Raw genomic sequence first — 18,680 nt, forward strand, 5'->3', positions numbered from 1 at the left:
TTGTACACTGACATAAAGGACACCTCTTTAGCTCATGCACTGCAGGGGCCACACCCATGGGCATGAACTAATTATATTGTCCTCTGATCTGTAAAGCTTCTCTAAGTATTTGTAATGTAACCATCAATATTATGTCTATGAATGTGAGCGGCCATCAACTTGCTTTGTTACAAAGTCATGTCACAGTCAAACATCAGGTCCTTGTATGATTGAATTTAGGCCATGCCTGGTCTTATCTTATAAAATGCAACACCTCATAGCACCATCTTAACTAGAAAATTGTACATTTCATGCACTTTCATATTTTTCATTTTTCATATATTTCATATCTTTATAACAGCTCGAGTGCCACATTGGAAGGAGCAGGATGCAGACACAATAGATCTAGTGACAGCAGCGTCAACTAGCAACGGAGCATCCTCAACGGGACCGGATGCAGACTTGGTGGGACCCAGCTGAGACATACAACATGGCACACCCACAGTCAATGTGCGCACACAAAGACAGACGAGCTGGTATGCCTGCAGACACTGTGTGCGTACATACAAAAGTGCCTGCTGGGAGCACAGGCACTGGAGGAAAGTCCCAGGCCCTGTAGGACACACAGAGGGGCACGTCCTACCTTGGTCCAGACGTGCCGGGACAGGCTTCTGCCCACACATCGCAAGCCAACCATTGACAGCCCATCATGGATGAGGCAGTCCTCCTCTTGGGCTTTGGGTGGACCTGCCACATACTCCCAGCCCACATGTGAAAGAGAAAGAGAAGAGATGATGGAAGCACTAGTGGGACACCCAGCTTGGACAACTAGACCATCCACATAGTGATCCAAGAAGAGCCAATCTGCTCCCCATGGGCCAAACCTGGGAGCACTAGGCCACCCTCAAGAAATTCCAGAGGGTTTTCCCTCCTTGAATGGAGTAGGCTGTGTCCTCTTTCTCCTTTTCCAGTGTGGCTGCAAGCTCTGGTCAAGGTCTTCTCTCCTACATCAAAGGTTTTGGAAAGCAGCTTGAGGCAACGGGAACAGGGAAGCCTCTGGAGTAGACATGTCTAGGGGAACATTCTCTAACACCAGAGTAGTGTGCTTCCACTTGGCGCACAATTGCCCGGTGCTGTCCTTTAGGCTCAGCCACAAACACACCCCCATGAGCAGTTGTCGCTCAGGGAACTTCGGCATACTGTTGTGGTCCGTCATTCATTGACGGCCCGAGTGCTGCCGGGCAAGGAGTAGGATGCACAAACTTCTCCCCACACAGACAGACATTTATTTACACAAAATATGAATGATAATTGATATGGCACTCCCACATAATCAATGCAGCGTGATATGAAAATATGAAATATAACGGGTACAAAAGACAGAACAGGAACAGGAAGCATCAACTGTGGGTACCAATACCAGCACTAACACCTACAATGACCGACAACATGCTACACAACAAAGGGGTTTAAATACAGACATAAATGATATGAACAAAAAGGTACAGGTGTGTGACATAAAGGGGGAGTGCTAACAAACAAGGGGGCAGTCAGCAAGAGAACACAACAGTAAAGTCCCACTGTACCTGGTCGGCCACGTCACGTGATAAGTGGGAAGGGGAACGTACCGTTACAATTTTAAAAATTATACCTTCCTTGTTGATAACATTTCTTAATAAAACATGTTTAAGCATATATAGCTTGCAACTCGCTACTTGCTGGTCTTCCTCTAAGTGCCATCAAACCTCTACTTGTCCAGAATGCAGCAACACAACTGGTCTTCAATCTTCCGAAGTTCACACGTTACTCCACTGCTGCGCTTCCTTTATTGGCTCCCAGTAGCTGCACGCATCAGATTTAAAACCTTGAAAATGGACCAGCCTCTTCATACATGAGGTCAATGCTAAAGCCCGATCCGTACCTTGAGTACTTCGAACCTCAAATACGGCTCGGCTTGAAATACCTTGCTTCAGGTCTCATGGACGACAAGCATTGAGACTATTTTCTGTCCTGGCTCCAAGATGGTGAAATGAACTACCATTTGCTGTCCGGACAGCAGAATCATTGCAGTCTTCCAATGCAGACTGAAGACCCATCTATTTGCAGACTATTTAAAGGACAACTGACTTTGCTCCCATATTGACTAACTAAATTAGTACTTATTGTAGGATATTGTTTATGTTGTTTAACAAACTCTAGTACTTATTGTTTATTGCACTTATCATTGTTTAAGACAGACCTTATGTATTTTGTACTTCTAGGTATCAGCATTGATCCCTGTATTCTACAGTATTCTAGTTCACTGGTATGTGGCACTCTAACCTACTGTACTGTACTAGGATATTCTATGAGTAAATGACAAAGCACAGTCACGCTCGCCTCCCGCGAGTCACGTGGTTGGGCCAGCCACGTGTAGTGGGAGGATCTGTTTGTGGCCACACCTGCACCTTGTTTGTTTGTATTTACTTAATCCCGTGTCGAAGTGTGCAGAGTGTTGGTCATTGTGGATGTAACGTGTTGATGGGACGTGTTAATGTTCCCTGGTAATGTTACATGTTTTTGTTATTGTTATCTGTGTTCATGTTTGTTTAATGTCAACCGTTTCATGTTCATAATAACATTTGTAATGCTTGTGAGTGCCGTTATCGTTCCGTCTTTGTATGTCAATAAATGTACGTCCCAGTCGCCGAAGTCTGTGCATGCTGCCCCTCCCCCTGTGGCACTCGCATTACCTCGCGTTAGAAGCACTTTTGTAAGTCGCTCTGGATAAGAGCTTCTGCTAAATGCCCTAAATTTAAATGTAAATGTAATCAAAAATCAGCAATTTTGCACATTTTCAGCAAATTGATGTTTCAGGCTTTATTAATAATTTGAGTGTTACCTTGGAAAGAACGATAACATCCTCATGAAAAGCGACGAGACGGGGGAAACATTTTCATTACCTATCAAAAAACAAAAAAGTTATTGATTTTTTAAAAATGTATATAACTGTGATATTCTGTCTAACAACTAAATTGTCATATGTGTTTCTAGCAATAAACTCTCACCTGTAGTTGCAGCAGCAGCCACAGTGTTAGGGTGCTGATTCTCAGTAGAGAAAGAGTCATTCTTGCTTTTCATTTTGAGTTTCTAACAATAACAAAATAATGATTTAGTACAAAAATATTAGAGCATAATAAATTTATAACTAAAAGTACAGATACAAACCAGTAATAATGCAACAGAATATCATTTAGAACAAATTATATAATTTATGGAAAGTGATATATACACATTCAGTGTGAAATGAAATTCAAATATGCACTACTTTAAAAATTAATAATGTAACAAAATCTAAATAAGAAATAAGTCAAATATTTTACCTTTAAGTTCTTTGAGACCTTACTGAATGGGAATAGGAAATGCAATCTCCCCTTTTGGGCTTTTATGCTTTTGCTCTGAATGTCCAGAGCAGGGTCTGTGCATGGTGACCTAGCAGACGTCTCAGACTCTAGTGATGGAGAGCTATATATATTGACACTGACCAGGGAACCCAGTCATTGTGTATGCTGGGGGACTCTTCAGCCTTCTTTACAGAGGGTGGGACAACCAACTCCATAAACTGGCTTGCCATGACGTCGGAGGAGGTGTTTATAGTATCTGTGCATAGCTCTGATGATGCCTGTGATGCTTTCAAGTCATCCTGGTCTACGTAGATTCGTATGCCCATATCACAGATCTCATAAGGTAAGAACTCTTCAACGACAGGATTTATTAACTGACGGCACGAAAACTGCGTCCTTCCTTTCATGCGGGGATTGATGTCTTGCAACAGTTCAGCAAATTCCTCCATCTCATCATCAAAGCGCTAAAGCATACCCGAAACCGGAGAGCCAGCTATAGGTTACAGGTCTAGATGTACCATCATCTTGAACGCCTGAGGATAATGATGTCAAACTCTTAGTATGTCCTATCAAAACCTCACTCAATGCTTCTGAATTTGTATCTTCCAAAGTAGAGTGGAATTTCATCCAAATCTGGTCTCTCATGATCATCCAGGCAACTGCGATGTGTATCAATAACTGCAGTCCTAACATCTCTGCTTAGATTGTCTATATGAGCTGTCCCCTCCTTCACAGGGACTGAAACTGAACGATTTATCTCACAATATCTGGTATGGAAAGCATTCAGAAAATCTGCAGTTTCCTTCTTGGAATCTGAAAGCAACACTGATCTTACATCAACATCTAAAATTTCTTCCAGAGATGGAAGAAGACCCATCACAGTTACTTCAGTGACAATGTCCACAATGACTGAAAACATATAAGAGATCATGACCTTTGTCTCCTGTGAAAGAAAGGAGAGATGACGTAGAAAGCTGAACATTGAAAATGGCTCCAAAATGGCTTTGGTTGTTTGATTTACAATTAATATGATTCCCATTGAAAATATTTTGATGTCTAAGCAATGTGGTATGACTTACTGGACTAGAGATTGTTTTGTGGATTGATCTCCACTGCCTAAAAGAATGTGAATAAAAGCATTCTTTAGAAATATAATTAATATTTATGCTGAAAATCTCATGCACTCAGAAGTATACCAAAAATAAAAATGATAAATTGAAAAAGCAGAAGAAGAAGAAGAAGAAGAAGAAGAAGAAGAAGAAGAAGAAGAAGAAGAAGAAAAGGTTTAAAAACAGCATACTCGTGAGTCAGATTCATCACAAAATGGGTCAAGATTGGTGCAATTTCCAGCTTCTCCAAGTCTGGGATGATTTGTTTGCCTCTATCAAGGAGCATTTTGCTGTCATTCCTCACAGATTTATGCTCCTCTTGTTTCGTGCTTTTTGACTTGCTTTTTTTTTCAGAACCAGAGAAGGATGAATAAAAATACATTAATATCTTCCCCCATCTAGCGGTCAATAACGGTGAGTCCTGTATTGATTTCTATCGTGTAATACTCTGGATATGAATGTTTTCATTTTCTATTACAGAACAGTCAAAGTATAGTCAACTAGTTCTGACCTTTTGATAAAAACTTGAACTTCAAAGTAGGTGAATCTATTTACTTAAATTGAACCAATCAGATCACAGTTCATTTACATAACATCAATGCTTTGAGTGCTTTAGATATGAGGACATCATTTTGATCTTTCTGCTCACACATCAGTCAGTCTATAATTCTGTACTATGTGTTTCTATAGCTTCCAACTTTCATGAGTTCACTGAATCTCTGGAGAACAGTGCAGACTAAGGTACTTTCTTATTTGTGAACTTTTATACATTTTATGTAATTTATTTATCATTTGCATTTTTTATTACTTTTCATTTATAAACATAAGGACACAAAAAACAGTTCATATAGTGAATGAATTGTTACAAGATAAACTTCTATACACACTGTTCCACCACTACCCTGTAAGGCCACCATCTCCATGTAAGTATATTTTGAAAGCATGTTTCATAACCATATTTACACTGGAACAATTTAATCAAAAGTGTTGTGTTTTTTGTTCCTCTCTAAGACTGTTCAGATGGCGATATTCAGAGTTGAGTCTGAGCAAGTTGAGAAACCCACTGTGAGGGTTTGCACCCAGAAGTTGTACACCTGCTCCAAGCCTGAGACCTCTCTGCCCCTGACACAATTGCGCAGGAATTTGGGCATGTACCTAGACTATGAGGATGGGCAGCTGTCTTTAAATTACATGCTAACATATCTACACATTTATCGAAAACCTCCGGGAGAAGCTGTATCGCATCTTTGCACTGCTGGACAGACACACTTATGACACTGTACTCATCAAAAGCAGCACCAGAGATGCACTGAGTCATATCCCGCTACACACCTCGCAGGCCAGCTTGTTTGCACATTTTGTCATAAAACTTAAGATGTCATTTGTTGCTGTTATATATAAAATTGCCAAATTAAAAAATAAATAAATCAAAAAGTAGCTTGTGGCTAGACAAACACAGCCAACCACATAAACAAGATATAATGTCAGTAATGTTTGCGGCAGGTGTTTCAAATGTGCCCAGACTCATATTCAAAAATATCCATGTTTCAACAGTTTGAAGGTGGCCATGCCACTAACAGTCTGGTGGAAATTCCACAAGATATTAAACTCCACACTCACACAAACTATTCATTCTCCCATTTGGAACAATCCAGACTTTACCATGAACAAAAATATTAAACTTTACATCTTGGATAGAAAAGGGCATTACACACCTTAAACATATTTATCATAAGACTTCTTTCATGTCACGCCCACAACTAGCCCCAAAATACGGTATAGAAAGCACCCAGTTCCTACAATACCATCAGCTAAGATCACCTATGTGTTCAAAAATCAATTCTGATACCTACATCCATATCAGAATTTATAAACAAACATTGTTAATACAAAAAACCTATTATCTAAGATATACAAAATAATAGTGAAATCAAATCTCACAGTTACACTCCCATGGAGACAATGGGAGGAAGATTTATTACTAGTCCCCGACGCCGCAATTTGGATTAAAATGTGTAATAATCATTACCACATGACAGCAACGCTAACCTACAATGCATTCAGTACAAAATAATACAGAGTACATTATACTACACATTGGATGTTTAAAATTGGTTTCACAAGCTCAGCAATCTGTACATACTTTACTCAAAACACAGCTGACGATTACATTCACGCCACATGGCAGAGCACACCTATCAAGCAATTTTGGCAAGTCGTCATCACCGACATATCCCATGCTTTAAATAACCATATCCATCCAACACCATCTTTATGTCTCCTAGGAGACATATCATCAACCAATATGACAGGATACTATGTATAACATTATTATATTGATATAATAAAAATATTATTGCAAAAAAACAACAAACAAAAAAAACCATACTCATGAACTGGAAAACAAAAAATAATATTAGTGTCACCCAATAGAAAAATCTATTGATAGAATATATATCAATAGAATAATTCTCAGAATTAATCAATAACAGAACCAATAATCTAGACTGGACACCTTTGATAAAATCTATACAGAGCGAATCCATAAACAATAAATATCACACTCTAATACATGTACATATACAATCCAACATACATGTACTTGCACATAACCATATATATATATATATATATATATATATATATATATATATATATATATATATATATATATATATATATATATATATATATATATACTTACACACACATACATACATACACACCCACACGCCCACACACACACACATCATTCCTGTAATGCCTCCAGATTTCTATCTCTGAGAGAAAAAAAAAAGTCCTTTTACAAATTGCACCTCGTTGTGGACCTCGGCTAGGTTTACATTCCAGGTGATTATTTTAGAATTCAAGGGGAGGAGCTGCAGAAGTTGGAAGAATTAATTAGGAAAAAAGAAGTTATCAGAGCAATAGAGGAATTAAACATACGCAAGACTCCAGGAACCGATGGTTTACCTGCTAAATTTCATAAGGTGTGCGTTAGTGAAATTGCTGATCTTCTAGCTGATGTTTTTAATGAAGCATTAGATGGGGGGCAATTGCATGATTCATTTTATCATAGTGTGATATCATTAATATATAAAAAAAGGAGATCCTTGTAAGTTGGATCATTGGAGACAGGTCAGCCTATTGAACTTGGAGTACAATATTTGTGCAACAATAATTGTTAATAGGATGTCAGAAACATTGAATGATATCATAGAGTTGGAACAGATATGTGCGATAAGAGGAAGATACATGTGGGATAGTTTAGGAGTAATAAGGAGTTTGGTTACTGAAGGGTCTGAGAGGGATTTTTATATAATAGGACTGCATCAGAAAAAGGCCTTCGATTATATTTCTAGAGACTACTTATGGTGAACATTGGAACGTTATGGTTTTCCAGAGAGGTTTGTAAATATGATTAAATTATTGTATAGTAAATCAAAAGTACAAATTAATGTTAATGGTGTGTTAACTGAAGATTTTGAAATACATAAAGGGGTTAAACAAGGATGCCCATTGAGTGCTGCATTATATGTCATCGCTATTAGCCCACTATTATATAAAATTAAAAATGATCAGCAATTACAAGGTGTTCACATGTTAGTTATGGAAAGATGGAAAATATCTGCGTACGCAGATGATGTGATGGCTTATGTCAAGAATCAAAATGAGTTTCATATAGTTAAGAGACACTTTGAAATGTATGAAGTTGTGGCTGGAGCGAAATTAAATGAAAGTAAAAGTGAAGGGGTATGGATAGGAGATGGGCAACCTGTACCAATAGATGTAGAAATAAAAAATGAAATTAAAATATTAGGTTTGATGGTAGTAAATGGTAGATGTAGCAAACGGAATTGGGAGAAGAAGGAGTATGAAATTAAACTAGAATTGGGAAAATGGAGGGTGTCAAACTATAAGACTAAAATACAGGAGGTTAAGACCTTTGTTTTGTTGAAATTGTTGTTTTTGGCTACGGTTTTCCCTCTGGATGAGAAATGTATTAAGAGGTTGAATAAAATGTGTGTTCGTTTTATTTGGAGAAATAACAGAGAAGTGACAAAACGGGAAATTACGTACAAGTCGAAAGATAAAGGCGGATTAGGGGGAGTTGAGTTAGCTCGGAAATTAGAAAATGCCTTTTGCAAAAATGTAATTTGGGTAGGAGATGTAAATCAGTGGAAAGAAAAGAGGCAAGTCAAGGAAACATGCTCCTTATTTTAAATTAGTATATGGAGATTTTTTGTTTAAATATAGGCAGCTTAATATTGATTGGAATAAGTCCCCAAATAAAATGATAGATAAAACAATACAAAACTGTGATTTTGGGGGAATGTCAATTATAAGGGTCTGACAGTGACAGAATGTGAAACCTGTGTTAAAAATGTACAGTCTAAAAGTATCTCGGAAAATGTTTGAGATACTGCATGGCTTATATCTGTTGGAAGACTGCCTGTACGATGTATTATCAAATGGAGTTGTTTTGTTACAACAAAGGAATGTCCGACGTATAATTGCATAGCCGATGAAACGATAGAACATTTATTACTGCAGTGCACAAGGACTATTGAAATTTGGGAGAAAATGAAAGGTATTGGGTTTAAATGGGATAGTAACAGGAAAAGTATTAGGTATGGAGTGTTTAATGAGAATTTGACTGAGAATGTGAAGGACCTTTGTTGGATGATTGTTTGTGTGACAAATTCGAAGATTTGGAAAACATGATGTAAGATGATTATTGAGCAATGTATAATACCTGCAGAAGTAGTTTTTAAACAGATTGTGTGTGAGTTAAAAAGGCTGAAGACGTTTGATATGAGAGGAAAAATTCTCTGGACTCTTTTGGACATATAAATGGATGATGTATACCTAATTTACAGATGTAAATTGTATTGTTAATTATTAATGTATAGAGTGAAGGTAGGCTGTGTCCTCTGGTAGATATTGTTTGTGAGGTTTTTGTGATGGAGTGTTTGTATTGAATTGAATTGAATTTTCTTAATAAAGTCAATTTAAAAATGGAGAAAGGCAGTCCTAGAAACATTATTTATTTACGTGAGCTTCGAACGAGAAAGTGGGATCCATAACTCCAAGATCTTTAACCGTTAGATAAGATGTGATTGGGAGACCATTGAGGTTCATTGAGTAATTAGAGAGTGGGGACCTAGCTGACTCTGAGCCTAATAGAAACACCTCTGAATGTCTCCGAATGTTAGAAATTAATTAAAAATACTAATGTCAATGTATTTACGACACATGCATTTGTTGTTTTTCAATCACAACAAAATATGTTGTTGTATTTTTTGCATTATGCTTATAACAGAATTAACAGACAAAAGTTCAGTGACTTTGCATGCAGAGTTGTAACTCTGCTTATTACTAGAACTGTGGCTAGAATCAAAATCAACGCTAGTGTCATTCCTAAATCCCCAATCAGCTAGTCGTGAAGCTAACATTCAAATAGAAAATAAAAATGCAGACTTCAGAATTAGTTAAATAGCTGAGGGAATAGAATAAATTATCCGTTGCTACCCCTGTCTTTTATCAGCCCTCCATCCCATGCCATCTTCCTCTATTATTTGCTTTTCTATTTTGTTCTGGTATCTCCTTATCTCTTTTTAAAAAAACATTGGCCAAAAGCAACTGCATCATTACCTGGTTTGGGAACTGCACCACCTTTGACCGCAAGACCCTCCAAAGAATAGTGAGAACAGCTGAGAAGATCATTGAGGTCTCTCTTCCCTCCATCACGAACATCTACATAACACGCTGCATCCGGAAAGCCACCAACATTGTGAAAGACCCCACAAACCCCTCACATGAACTGTTCACCCTTTTGCCATCTGGAAGAAGGTACCGCAGCATCCAGTCCCACACCTACAGACTGTGCAACAGCTTCTTCCCAGAAGCCATTAAACTCCTGAACTCTGGCTAACTCCAATTCCAATTCAGATTCCAAAATGGGCACTTTTATACATGCTTATAGACAGTCACACACACACACACACACACACACACACACACACACACACGTACATACATACATACATATCTATACACACACTCACACATTGTTTTGCATCGGACTAGTGCTGAAGTCAAACGTCACACAAATAAACTATGCACTCCTGTTGCAGTCTTGCACATTATCCTACTTGCTGCTAGAGTACTGTACTAAACCAGCACTGTACTCTGAACTGTTCTGGCTGCTACCGGTGACTGCTATGTTCAGGGTAGCATATCACTGATTGCTGTGCACAACTCGCTTTACATATGCCCAGTACTGTGTACTGTACTAAATTGCACTGTCTACTCATTTTCTATTTTGTATTTGTCTTGTCCTGTATTTATTATTGTTTATTTAATGTTTATTTAATGACATTTTGCACTATATTGGACTGTTTGCACTTGTGTAGCATGTTGTCTGTTGCACTGTTGTTTTCTGGTTGCACCATGGTCCTGGAGGAACATTGTCTCGTTTTTGTTGTGTACTTGTATATAGCTGAAATGACAATAAAACCTCTTGAACTTGAACTTGAACTTGAAGTCCCTCCAGACAGGCCAAGCCCTACATCCTTGTACTGGGCCGCAGGATCAAGCAGCGCCTGTGGGAAGCGCTCTTCTGTCCGACTCTGCGAGAGGAAGTTAAGCCTGATGGACAGTTCGACGTGACTGAGACCTTCTCTACTCCAATTTTCAACAGCTTCGTGCCGCACTTTGAAGTGGACATGAGTGGAGAACCCATGCCTGAACAGCCTAAGAAGAAAAGGCGAAGACACTGACTTTATTATTATTATTGTGATTGTCATTGTCATCCTTGTTTGTATTATTACTATTATTCTTATTATTATTGTGATTGTTGTTATTAACTTTTTATATTCTATATGTAGTTTCTGTATTGTTTAAAATTTGTTTAAACTTTTCTTAATTTTAAATTTAGTCAATCAGTCTGTCCCTTGTAAAATAATTGTGTAATAGTTCATGAGATGTCATTGTAATAACATTTTAAAATTATTTTGCATTATAATAAATTTACTGTAAATAACAATAACTTTAAATGTTTAAGGTGTGGCATCTTAAATAAATTGATAGAACTGTACATCTTTTTTCTACCGTTACTAATGAGTCTTAATTTACATCTCTTATCAGTGGAAGATGTACTTGCTCACACCTTTCCTTTAGATTCCTTTTGTACACACTACAGACTGTGACCATGAGATGCTTGAATGAAAGTTGAACATTCACCCTTGTGTATGAGTGCCGAATGTTAGCTAATGCATCATGATGAGCCTATCCTTGTTGAGTTACTTACTGAGATCATTCTCATTGCAAGTTCATTACACCTTGTGTACTTGTAGTGCAGTGAGCAGTTTCAATCTTAGTTACAATCTTAGTTATCAAAGACTCATTCCACCCAACCACAATACATCAGAGAGCTGTTTTGCATGTCAGTGCATCTTCACCTTGAGCCACAAAGTTAAATAGCTTTTAGGCCTGGTTCAGGCTTCAGTTCTTACTTCATAGTATTCTCACTGCTGAGCTGAGTATAGAATTCATTTTGTGAAAATAAATGTTTTCCCTCAGAATAGGGAGACATATCTAGAGTTGTGGGGCACAGCAGAACCACTTCAAACTGGCAGTGTTTGAGTGCTGTCATATGGCAGATTAGGTCTAGTGGAGCTCATTTGATGGTGCAGATAAGAAACTTGGGTAACATTACTGAAGGGCACTGTTCAGAGTGCTAGATGACTCCCACATAAGCCCTTAATGACAATTGACATAAACATACTTGAACATTTATAAATGCTTATGCCAACAAGCATCAGCTGACATTAAAAGCTGCTTTTGACATCTTTGATATCAAGTTAACATAACTAAATCAAGTACTAGGTGGGGAGAAATTACATCACACATTATAACAACTGACTTTGCAGTTATGTGTTTTTTTTGTTTTGTTTTGTTTTGTTTTTTTAACTAAAATTAAATTAAATTTTAACAAAATGTTTAATTAATAAAATATTTTATTCTTTTATCCTTTAATGAACCATCATGTTCTTCAGGTCAGTGAAGACCTGCCAAAAATACTGCGGGTCATTGTTAATCTGCAGCATCTTGCCACTCATGCGGTTAGCAATGTCCAGGGATCGGGCCCAGAAGGCCCCTTTGTTTTCCTCCACCAGGAAAGCTTTGGCTGGGTAGCTGATCTCCTCACACATGTAGGAGCAAGACACGTACAAGCATGTGAGCAGCACGGCCTGCAGCTCCTCCTTGGTGGCCACCTCAGCTGAAATGATGTCACGGCACAGCATGAAGAGAAAGACCACGGTGCTTGGAATGAGGAAGCTTTGCTCCTGCCATTTTGTCAGTGTCACGTGGCGGTCCACAATGCGCAGCCACTGCACGGGCTCGTCAGCAGTCAGGTCCTTCAGCAGGCAGCAACGCCGGCACAAGAACGCACCCAGGCATGTGAGCAGCTCGCTGGTGGAGGACTGCATGAGCAGTCTAGGCATGCTTTCAGTGCTGGCCTGGCCCAGCCTTTCAGGCTTACTCGCAGTGGCAGACTGGGTTAAAGAAACATCACAAAAGACAGTTCACAACTGGAACCGGATTATGAGTGATAACAGTGAGCTCAACACCTTCCTGTCTTTTGTCCTCATGTTGGTTGATAACAGTACTCACAGTAACTCCATCCAGGCCATCGCCAGAGGCAAGCTTCATGGACCGCTTTGTCTTGGGTGACAGACCTTTGCCAGAATGTCCTCGGAAGAGCAGGTTAAAGAACTGGCATTTCTTGACTCTGGTCTTCTTTTTCTTTTCTACCTGAGATGCTGTCAAATCCAAGACGCCAGAATCCTTAACACAGATTGGCATGGACAATGCACTACCCATACTGTATGGACTATCTCGGATCAAGTGGAATGTGCACAGAAGAGAGTAAGGTGGAATGAGTATTTGCGGAGAAAAACGGTATATCGATATTAGTACATCCATGGCTTATTAAATTCCATTTAATTCAATTCCATTACATCCATGGCTTATTAGATTCCATTTAATTAAATTCCATTTAAATTCCATTATGTATTCAACACTGGCTACAGATGTTATGTAACAGTCTCCCCAAACGCAATCCACGCGCTGTCTTTTCCCCTTTACCGGCACGCGCGCACTTAAACGTTCCAGTGGACCAAGGAGTAAGCATAGTTTAGAACATGCGATGCTGATCCTTGCGTTCTGTGGATCAATGCCTTTGGGACAAATATGTCAAATATGTCATACATGAAAATGTGTGTGCTGGTTTTCTAATCAAACAGCAGGCTCCAATGGATAGCAATGCTGACCACTTTAAAATGCACCCATTCTCTTGTTTGACAGCACTTGTTAAAAGGGTTGAACTAACAGAACTAAGTTGAACAAATGAGGGCTGACGTTCAGGTAGTCTGCCACATTAATGTCTAAAGAGCCAGTCACAAAATGCGACAAAATCTGTTCCTCTCTTTGGCTAAATTGACTGACACTGAACTTTAATTTTTCTGTTGAGTTATCGTTAGCTAGCTAGCTTTGCGAATGAACCTAGCTTGACTATCATGTTAGTGTTTTATTTTCTTTATTTACTATAATTTTTTAACCAACTAATTGTAGCCAGCTTGCTGTGAGACACCAGATCTAAAATAATGGATCTGCTGCGTTGTATTTGTAGACGCAATGGCAGATATGACGGGAAACTCGCTAGTGCAGCCGGGTTACCTTGCCTACTGATGAAAGTACAATCGACCACGGCAGAGACAGAAAACTAGCAATCTAGTTAGTTATCTGATAATATAACTTTACCCCTCTAATATTAAGGGATTACCATCACAGATGCCTGTATGTTCAGAAAACCCATCCCCAATTAGATAGTTTTAAGATTAAATATTCAAATAGAAAATAAAGATGCAGACTCCAGAATTAGTTGAAGAGAATAGCTGGTCCCGTCCTTTATTGCAACTTAAATATAAACATGCTTTTGAGGGACCCTCCGGAGAATGTCTGAGGGGTACACAAGAGTTTAATTCTTATAAACGTTTTCAAGGGCAATTATGTAAACAACCCTCCTTTTTTTCCATATTGTTCTTTGAAGTTTCCACCATTATGCTCAAATTACACATGACATTATAAAAGCTAGTCACCTATGAACCTGTGGGCTTATAGAGAAGGGAAAATAAACTATGGACTATTCGTGCTCTGCATTCTTGCGTATTTATTTATGCTAGGCTGTACATAACGCAGCCTTAAAAACATGGGATAAAAATCCCCATGTGACACAATTCAGGTTCTGTCTAAATACATGGCTAGCTAGCTAGTTATTTTTACAATCCCATTTAGCACATATATCGTCGCGAATGTCTTGAACAAAACGCGCTGTACCTAATCCCCATAAATGACATATCTCTCACTGAATAAAAACTTGTATGCTTCAACAGTATACAGTGGTAGAAATAGCGATCACCTTTAAAAGGATTTCTTACTGTAGGCCTATTATAAACAACATGGAGGAAATTAAAATAAAAATACTTGAATCAGACCGTGGGCACAGGCTGCTAATAAATCAGGGAAATGAAACTGGATGGACTGCTTAATTTTGTAACAACACAACATTTATGGTGACAAGGATGTTTCACACATACACTCTTAAGTGATGCTGACCTCAATATCCATATTTCACATTGTTACTGTAACACTATAGATGAACCTAAACCTCACATTCTCGTCACGTTGATAAGCTTTTTGAAAGTTCCGCTCTGCACGTCTCTGAAAGGCAGGTGAATTAATCTCCTGGAAACATAAAAGCATGACACTAAATCTTTCACTTTGTTCTTATATGCGAGTTGTCAATAATTCAAAATTCTTGTTAAAACTCTGGAACTCTGTTGCAGCTCACTCTCTGTTTTGCATTGCCAGATCGCTGGACAGGAGTATGTCCGGCTTTGACACACGTGCCCTGCGCTGACCAGTACCGCCAGCAACCACAACACATTGAGGAGACGTAATCCTCTTTAACTACTTGTCCTTCCTCCACGTATATACACTCAAAACTCCAGTTTAGAGTGGTTAATGGCACTTACGCCAGCACACTGTACCGGTTTGTTCACCTGTAGTCAGAGATGCACGGACCCGTTGGTGCGTATGCGTAACTCGGAGCAGGTGCTGCTCTACAAGGTTATGCTGCTGCTTATTGTCACTCTCTCACGAGCACAAGCCCTCATCTACTTTAACAAGGCTAAGTCATTGATAATGTAATAACAAACATGTTTGACAAAATACTAGGTCATAGTTTGCAGTCTGAAGTACTTCTGACCTGCTGAGAGTTAGCCTGATTTGATTTAGCTTGTTCTTAACCTTTGTTTAGTATGTTACGTAAAAGCTCATGGAAATATTTCAGATGTAACATACATGTACCTGACCATTTTCACTGAAAGAGACTGGTAGCTACAGGATTACACAAAGCTACAACCAGAAACGATTTCTAGTCACCGAGTATTATTGGTGTGAATAATTAGAATTTAAATGAATTCATATTTTGTTAATTATGTAAATATGTTGCAATCTTGGAAGACAGTTTGTATTCTGTTTCTATATGACAGTTATATATTTTTTTGTTTGTTTGTTTTCTTAATGTAATTGACAATCATGATCTTATAGTTTGTTTTCTAAGTGTGTTTCCACATTACCTTTGACTGTTGTATGCCTTGTATGACTGTTGCATTTAGCCCCTCATTCCGTCTCTAATTTTTGACATGTACTCTTGACATAAGTCTTGCATAAGTGGAAAGTCGATCAGCCCCCGTTTAAAAATGGTGAGCTTTTACTGTCACGTTAATAACATCACGCACGTGCACACATAATGCTTCGACTGTCCAGCACTTTAAATATCTTCTGAACATTATGGAGGGTGTGCATAGTTACCAGTTCCCTTCGTGCAAAAGGGTTGTCTTAGGTTACTGTAAAGACTAATGCACATTTGGAATCCTTTCTTTTGCTGAGATGTTACTAGCTCACGCGATACTCAAAAATGAGCACAATCATTGAAATGCGGATATCATTGGGTACAGGGGTACCTAGCCATAGTCATGAATAACTGAATATAAAAGGCTGAACAATCTACTATAAGCAATTGCATATTTCATTAGGGGTTTTTTTAATACGCTGTAGTAATTTCAGGAGCTCAGGCAGGGGCATATTTATATTTATGAGTGGCTATGCCACACCCACTGAAATAAAAGCTGAGGATGTCATTGCAGAGGTAGGAGGAGCCAGAGCAGAATATTACATTGCTTGAATAGTGGCTCTGTCTGCCCTGGGGGTATAATTGAAACCCAAAGACTGAAAGGATGGGGAGAGAGAGAGAGAGAGCGAGCGAGTGAGCGAGCATGTGTGAACATATTCTTGTCACGGTACGCCCCCCCCCTCCCCAAACGTCTCCCCGTGTGTGTTTGCTTGCTTGTGTGTGTGTGTGTGTGTGTGTGTGTGTGTGTGTGTGTGTGTGTGTGTGTGTGTGTGTGTGTGTGTGTGTGTGTGTGTGTGTGTGTGTGTTCATCCGTGTGGCCACGCTCCCTTGTGTTTCACGCCTGCTCTTCGTTGTGTTGTTATTGTTTGCGTATATAAGACCTTTGTGTAAACGTTAACGTTGTCAGTGTTTGATCCCACGATAGCCTTAGTGCTACGTTGTCTTCCATGTCTCTAAATAAACATCGTTGTATGCATCACGGCTCCTCTTTTGTATCCTTCCAAGCCTCCCTGCGTTACAATTATGATAAAATTTGATAAAATACTAGATCATAGTTTGCAGTCTGAAGTACTTTTGACCTGCTGAGAGATAGCCTGTTTTGATTTAGCCTGTTCCTTACCTTTGTTTAGTATGTTGCGTAAAAGCTCATGGAAATATTTAAGATGTAACACACATGTAACTGACCTAGTAGAGCAAAATTACAGAATTGTAAGGAGGAAGTGACGTTCTTGGGGAATATCATTAAGGGAAATACACACAAGCTGTCTCAAAACCGACCACAAACCATCATTTCGCTACCTAAACCATAGTGGCATACTCCCCTCTTACTGTTTAAGTCCCACACGCAGGACACCGAATACTGCAAGACAAAAGAGTGTCACACTCATCAGCCCAGTGGTAGCTGAGATACCACACCACCCTCTTAGATATGCCTAATATAACTGTCAAAAGGTGTATAACACTGAACCCAGCTACACTCCTTCCTACGGAGGAGGATGGAGAGCCACAAGACTGCACAGCAGTCTTAGCTGAAGTATATATACCACGGGTTGATCTCTTTGAAGAAGCCATAAGTAACTCAGACCTATGCCTCTATGTGGATGGGTCAGCAAGCAGGGACGACACAGGGGTCAATAGGGCAGCATACGCGGTAGTAACAGATCATGAAATACTTAAAACAGAAGTATTACCATCCTCCTATTCAGCGCAGGCTGCTGAACTAGTAGCACTGACGGAAGCATGCAAACTAGCTGCAGACAAAACTGTTAATGATTTTGGAGCCATATGGAAACATAGGCAATTCCTGACAAGCTCGGGTAAATATATTAGACATCACCATCTTGCTAGAAGCCATTTCGCTGCCAAAGACAATTGCAGTTGTTACGTGTGCAGCTCACAGGACTACAGAAGACCAAATCAGCAAGGGGAATAATTTTGCAGATAGAGTAGCAAAGGCAGCTGCAACTAAAACCGCTGTGCAAGCAATACAGGAAACCGCTGCTACCCCGCAGGCCACGTTACGGGAAATTCAGTCAGGGGCTACCGCCACCGAAGGCACCAGGTGGAGACAACTAGAACCTCCTGTTAACAACCCACACTGCTGTCAAAATAGAAGGACGAGGAACCTGGGTACATCACACACACTGAAAGAAGGCTCCGACACCAGCCCCAACTCCAAGCAGCAGCACCCCAACAGACTAGGTCAGAACTGTGTTGAGTAGGGTGTTAAAGGCAAGGCCTACCCTTTCGACACTCGGAACCGTCAAGAGACGGTAGAGAAAATCAGACACAGCTAACGCAGTCAGAACATAGACTGCATATTAATATGGATGAAGAATCCCATGACTTATCAGAAGACTTGTTACCATTTCAGGGTCCCAACGCCACTGAGGCAGAACGATTAGCAGCTAAATGCCAACAAAATACAGCGTGTATGTCAGCCAT

Source organism: Electrophorus electricus, chromosome 2 (genome assembly GCF_041902795.1).
Source record: "Electrophorus electricus isolate QZ-2024a chromosome 2, ASM4190279v1, whole genome shotgun sequence".
NCBI classification, from domain to species: Eukaryota; Metazoa; Chordata; class Actinopteri; order Gymnotiformes; family Gymnotidae; genus Electrophorus; species Electrophorus electricus.